General features: G+C 40.0%; 1 protein-coding gene across 1 annotated transcript in view; it reads right to left on the bottom strand.

The window, feature by feature from the left end:
• Positions 1 to 5,844, bottom strand: part of emp2 (epithelial membrane protein 2) — a 30,109-nt gene extending 24,265 nt beyond the window's left edge. Inside the window, exon 1 of the mRNA XM_034089994.2 lies at positions 5,665 to 5,844. The gene's annotated coding sequence lies outside the window, so the exon portion shown is untranslated. The remainder of the gene's footprint in view (positions 1 to 5,664) is intronic.
• Positions 5,845 to 6,947: the final 1,103 nt, after the last annotated feature.

Consider the following 6,947-nt stretch of genomic DNA (forward strand, 5'->3'; position numbering starts at 1 on the left):
CCTTGCAAAGGCAGCACTCAGGGCTGATAGTAGAGTGTGAAAGCACTGATACTCACCTCTGACACCAGGCAACAGCTGCACACACACACACAAATACACACAGAGAACATGCATGCTGTATACATTAGCCCTGCCAGTCTGGAATGCATAACACAGATATTTCAAGCCTTATCTATCACAATAGACGTACGTACGCACACACACACACACACACAGAGGGGCACTTTCCTCAGCTGTTGTGCGTCAATCAGCTGAACAAGCTACTAACAGTCCTCATAATACAAATGAAAGGTAATCGTATAGTCAAAATACACCAATAAACATCTGGATTGGGATAACAGGCTAATAACTATTCTTGTCAGTTGAAGTTAATGTTTTTAGAACTACTGTATACAAAGTGGGTTTATATAATGGTTTTCTACGATAAAGGCGAGACACCACAACTGAAGCATTTTTTGGTCCACAACAGCAGCATCACGTGAAAGTCACTTTGTTTACACTAAGCATGTTCTCTTGTGTTGTTTTGTTTGTTGTTTATGGCAGGATATTTATGCCATGCCAGAAAAACACATCAGCATTCTGTTAAAACATGAAAAGTTAAAGTGTTATAACAAGATTTATACGTTACAAGAAACATTCCATCTTAATTAAACAGTCTCACATTACAGCCGTATAGGCTTCGAGGTTTCACGTTAATATAGGATTGAATTAGTCATATATTGTTAAACCTTAGAAGTTTGTTGTTATATTATGAAAAGTTTGTATGCCGTAATAACGTTATAAAGTAATACTGATGCGTTTTGCATTCTGGCATGGCAGCCATAGGCTTCCTTACATCTTGATGTCACAACTGTTCTTCATGGTTGACTTTGAGAACCTCTGTCACATCGCTAAGTAGATCCAAATACAACAAAGAAAGATAACAATACTATAGTTGTTGTTTGTAATCACGTTCGTAGTCTGACAGATCCACTCTAAAAAACAGACTGCCATTCCTCTTCTCCACTCAGCCTTATAATAGGAGGCTGGGGGGACTCAGTGCAAGAGTGAAAGTGTGTGAGAATGCAGTGTGTGTGCTGACTGATTCCCTTGCCTGGTGGAAAATGCTGACTTTTAATGTCCTTCCTTTACTCTTTTCATAAAACACAAAGCCACAGATTTAACTGGGCCTCTGAATCTCACTCCCCGTCTCTCTCACTGTCCCACTCTCTCTTTCTCTGTATGTCTCCCTTTCTGTCTAAAGCCATGGAAAAACTGATTGAGGAAGAGGAAAAGACAAAAAGTGCTTCCAGTGGAGCCCTCCGGTCCCTTGTGAGGTCGTTCAGTTGAGACTTAATATGCAATATTTCCTACTCAAATCCCCCAGTCTGGAATACTTTGTGGGATTCACTATATTGGTATCATAGGGCTTGAATTGTGTGTTTTAAAAACCCTATAATATATTCATTTCAACAGTAAAACGAATGCAACGTGTTTAATTGACACCATTCTTTGCATTTTTTCCCTAAGGCCAAAACTGTTGGAATAAAATAGAATTTAGAAGGCGTGTGGCTCAGTGGGTTAGTGCGTTGGTGTTTGGATCAGGGGAGCATAGGTTCAAACCCCACTGCAGTCAGCATGTCGTTGTGTCCCTGGGCAAGACACTTCACCCCAAATTGCTCCTGTGGGGATTGTCCACAGTATTAAGTATGTAAGTCGCTTTGGATAAAAGTGTCTAACAAGTATTATGAAATGTCAAAAAAAAAGAAGATCAATCCAAACAGACCATTTTATTTGATTGAATAAAACGCTCATACTTTTTTTTATAGCTCTCCAATTTCTCTGTACATGGGACTCAAATCCGCTTTAGTAGCTGTGGGAACAACAATGAAAGTGACACCTTGCAGTAATTGCTGAGAAAAAGTGTAAAGTGCGAGTCATTTTAAGGTGAGTTCACACTGAGCCCGCAACAACATTCACCATCCACTAATGATGGCTCTGGAGAAAGGCTCGCAAATGCACATTTAGTTAAGAATTAATATCCAAGGTCAATGAGAAACCCTCATGTTTATTTTGATTTCTAGTTTCCCTCAGGAATGGCCTTACAGTTACTAAATTGCATTAATGTGTTGTAAATAGGACAGCCTCATGTGTGCGTGTGAGTTGCTGTGTGTACACAACAACAAAAGCCAACCTAAAGCTTATTTTTAGAGAAAACACAAAAAGGCACATCTTCCCTGGAGTGAAGCCAGAGACTAAACAAAGCTTTGGTCAGGAAGAGCTCATAAAAACTTGAAGAATCCCACAGGCAGAGAGACCTAGACACAGCTTGGTTTTAAGATGTATGAAGAAGAGTCATGAACCCAGAAATGCAAGCACAGAATTACAAACATAACCAGAAAGCACTGTGTGACAGCTGTTATCTTTTACAGAATGGATTTACAAGACCCCTTCTAAGACCAACTGGCTGTATTCACAGCCTTGTGAAGCAAAAAGCAAGCAGGATGAAAGACGTTGAGACAACTTTACTATTTGCACATCATTACAGTAGCAAGCCAAATATTTGACAATTTGGCTTGAGGGTGTCAAGAGAGGATAAGCTATGGTGGCTGTGTCCCATTCAGGGGCTGGAACAACTACAGTGCACATTTCTGGGCCAAATGTTGTACAAACACAGCTGTCCTTTCTTTTGTCTCCTTCAAATTCAGCCGAAAAAGCAGCCATTTGTTTACTACAGTGGAGTATATCTCAAAAGCTGTGTTGGTGTTTGTAAGGCTAGCCCATCCCACCCATTTTGAATGTCATCAGCCAATTGAATGGTCATTTTCCGTTGTAATTGTTTACTGACTAATGCTTCAAACTGGACAAAATGGGCAAACTGCTCCTACCTTACATTGTCCAACATGTTCATAAATGATAACGGCCTTCTGAACCTACTGGTTGTAGCTCCTAACTACCAAATAGATGTTGATAGCTGATATTAACTGCTAGTTTTAGACTTTGTTGTCATTAGCATAAGTTGTTCGTAGGGATAAATAATAAGAGTATCATTCTCTAAACAATTAAAATGCCAAACGTTAGCACGTAAAGTTGGGATGGAGGTGAAAGCTAAACATTCAGTTTGTCATTCTGAAGCCTAACCCTAATCCAAAAAGGGCAGTTGAGGGAATACCAAATGGGGCAACAACCTAACCAAGTAAGCTGACCATTTTATGGATGCATTTTCAGACATTAACATCCTAATGCAACACTCTCACTCTAGTCCTTACTATCCACAATCGAAATAGGACAAGATTGGACCGTATTGTACATTCTAAATAGAAATTCCACAAGTGGAACACGGATTACAAGTTCACACAAATGATGCATTCACGGCCCAAATTAACAACACCCAACACTGCTGTGTGTGTGTGTGTGTGTGTGTGTGTGTGTGTGTGTGTGTGTGTGTGTGTGTGTGTGTGTGTGTGTGTGTGTGTGTGTGTGTGTGTGTGTGTGTGTGTGTGTGTGTGTGTGTGTGTGTGTGTGTGTGTGTGTGTGTGTGTGTGTGTGTGTGTGTGTGTGTGTGTGTGTGTGTGTGTGTGTGTGTGTGTGTGTGTGTGTGTGTGTGTGTGTGTGTGTGTGTGTGTGTGTGCCAAGACTCCTTCAGGAATCAGGAACCTAAATTGACAAAAAAAAAGCCATGCACACAACTGTTTCCCTGCTGAGTTTAAAGGCTTCCCTATGACGCAGGAATTCTTTCATGTTGGACACTAACATGATTTGTTAGGTGTGTGTGGGTGCGTTTTCACACACATTCCTAAAGTGACAGCGCTGAGTAATGGCTACCACATGGCCGAGAGAAGTTAGGACAGGGTTCTTACACCTTTTCCAAAGTCAAATTCAAGCACTTTTCAAGCATTTTCAAGGTGCATTTTCCAGCTTTTCAAGCAGCTTACAGCCGTTGTAAATTACATATTTATATACACATACTCAAATGATTATTTCCCTACCTCACATTAAATCAGATGTTATTTATAACACCTTGATAGAGAGGTTAAAAAAAGAGATCTCCGTCCTCATCTGTTTATCACCGCCCCGATTCTATTCCTTTTTTTTCTTTGCTACTTTCCATCAGCACTGACTTCACAATTGTTCCCTGATAGTTTTCATCTGTCAGCACCTTTTAAAACCTCACACGCCATGACTAATCCTCCTCCTATCAAATATCACACGCCTCTCTACCCCTGCTGCATTGAGCGTGACTTAAAAATATTTTCAAATTAACACTGACACTCAATGCACAAAGGGTTCCCGCGCTGTCCAAATACTTATAAATAAACAGATACAAAAAGGACTTCTGCTTGAGGAGTATTTGGCAACTGTTTCAGACCATTAAGGCTGTGCAGGAAAAACGTGACTGTTGGAAAGAAGCTTCCACGATACACGTTGTCAATTTGAACTGCCATTTATTTAGCTGCTCGTTTGTAGTTGTTAAACGATGAAGTGTTCCTTGTGTCACAAGAACGTGAGTGAAAATCAGGTTTCATTATCTAACATCTATTTGTTTTTTCATCTAGCTCTGCCATTTCCAATGCCTTGAGTGCAACAGATAGGCATGTTCACAGAGGGATGTAAAATATTTTTCGAATAGGTTGCTGCCTATTTGTAATATGACATGATGGCTTTCCTCAAGATTGCTTTCGCTCTCATTCAAACATTGCCTGATTAGGATGAGTCTCCATTTCTGCAGCCCATTCTGACAAATCTCCCTTAACCATGCATGGAAAACCTGCACCAATGTGTTGTTTTCAACCACAAGAGGGCGCCCTCCATGAAGGGAGAATGCAACAGTTATCACATGCCTCATCAAAAGCAAGATGCACATCAGTCATTAAGGAAAAACAGCATCATAGTGCAAATATACTTACACGGGACATAAACAGATAATCTGATTACGTTCAATTCAAAACACACATCCTAATTAAATATAATAACTGTTTAATTAAAAACATACACAAAATTAGATATATTAGTTTCATTGGGATATCATTTGAATGTATAGTGTTGCAATATGGAGGGGCAAACAGAAACAAAGTAGTCTTCCACGAATTCATTGAAGAGTATTAAAAAAAGTATTAAAAAAGCAGATATAATTAAAAAGATATACAAATTCACATATTTATTGGGTCCATTGTGAACAAATTGCAGTTTAGATTTCCTCACAATGCACTAAACATTCATTCACAGCGCACACACACACACACACACACACACACACACACACACACACACACACACACACACACACACACACACACACACACACACACACACACACACACACACACACACACACACACACACACACACACAGATGGCTGACAACGCCCCTTTCATTTCCAATTTCTGAAACTTGGAGCCACTGTAAAAATACACGACAGCAAAGGCTTCTTAAAACTCCTAAAATATATTCAAACTAAAATAAACTCTCAATTTTAGTATTAGTAATAGTTTTGTTTATGTTGCTGACTTATATAATATAATATTAGGCTAAATACTCACCAGTAAGAGACCTGGTAAAGGTATTAGTGTTATTGGTATATTTCAAAGCCACATTGGATTTGAATATGCTACGAATCTCATAGAGAGTGCCGAGCTGCATTCAAACAATATGCAAACTGGAAATAATAAGTTTAGACTGCTTACCGAGTTTGAACAGAGGAAGAAGAAACACTCCAGATGCGTCTGTGAAAAGGGATATTAAACTGAATGTGTTTTGCGGGAAAACAGCGTCCAAACGTGACAAAACGGCAGCTGGAGATCTCGCTGGTAGTCCCAAAAAAAGTTTGAAACGCACGTTCTCTGGATCGGCTATCATGAGCGCGCGAGGGAGGGCTCGAGGGGCCGGGCGCTGGGTGTGGTTTGGGACTTTAATATGCTAGTGTGTGTGTGTGTGTGTGTGTGTGTGTGTGTGTGTGTGTGTGTGTGTGTGTGTGTGTGTGTGTGTGTGTGTGTGTGTGTGTGTGTGTGTGTGTGTGTGTGTGTGTGTGTGTGTGTGTGTGTGTGTGTGTGTGCGTGCGTGTGTGTGTGCGCGCGCGCGTGTGACACATGAACGAGTGGTGACAAGAGTTTAGTGTTTATTTAGTGTTATAGGCGGGAAAAGTTATATACATTTTTTTAAATGATGGCAGTCAGAGGGGAAATTTAAAAGTCTGTGTTTCCTCACATGGCAGGCAGACTGATCAAGTGGAGGAAAAGAAAAGGTCAGACAGAGGTAGACAAAAGGAAATTAAAAGGATAAAAGGGGATACAAAGTTTAGAACAGGTTGGAATGAAGCTCAGAGATGATAGTGAAAAGGAGCAAGAGAGGAAAAGTGGGTTAAGAAGAAAAGGAGAGGTAGAAGGGAGCATAAAAGTTTCATACTTTTACAGGTGACACTCGCCTATTTCTACATTTGTATTCACATTGTATACCCAAGTGTAGCCATTTTGTATACTCCCTTTTTATTTACCTGGAACCTTTTTATTTCTGTATTGTTCACCGCAACTCTAAGAACCGGTTGGGAAGCAAGTTGTGTTGTCTTTAATTGGCTGGCTTTCAACTGATTACAATCAAAACAGTTTTTCTCATGTGCTGCAAGAAATGTAACTGATCACTTCTTCTGAAAAAAGAAAAGCATTAATGAAAAGGCTTCAACACTCAGCAATCTAGACTTTAGAAAAGTAGATTTTCTGCCGCTTTTCGGCTTTCGGCTCTTCTTTTCTTCAAACAAAGCTCTACAGACCCTCTGTCCTCGCCCCAGTCAAATCCCAGCAGCTGTTGCTTTTTCTGCTGTCATTTTTACGCACAAGAACATATAATGCCTCAGTGCTGCAGACCATAAAATAACCCCAATCCCATAATTGTACCTCTTTGAAGTCACAGTATTGTATTTTACGTATGAAATACAATTCATGTGGTTTGTCAAAGTTTTAAGTTGTCCTAAATC

The sequence above is a fragment of the Pseudochaenichthys georgianus genome, chromosome 8, assembly GCF_902827115.2.
Source record: "Pseudochaenichthys georgianus chromosome 8, fPseGeo1.2, whole genome shotgun sequence".
Lineage (NCBI taxonomy): Eukaryota > Metazoa > Chordata > Actinopteri > Perciformes > Channichthyidae > Pseudochaenichthys > Pseudochaenichthys georgianus.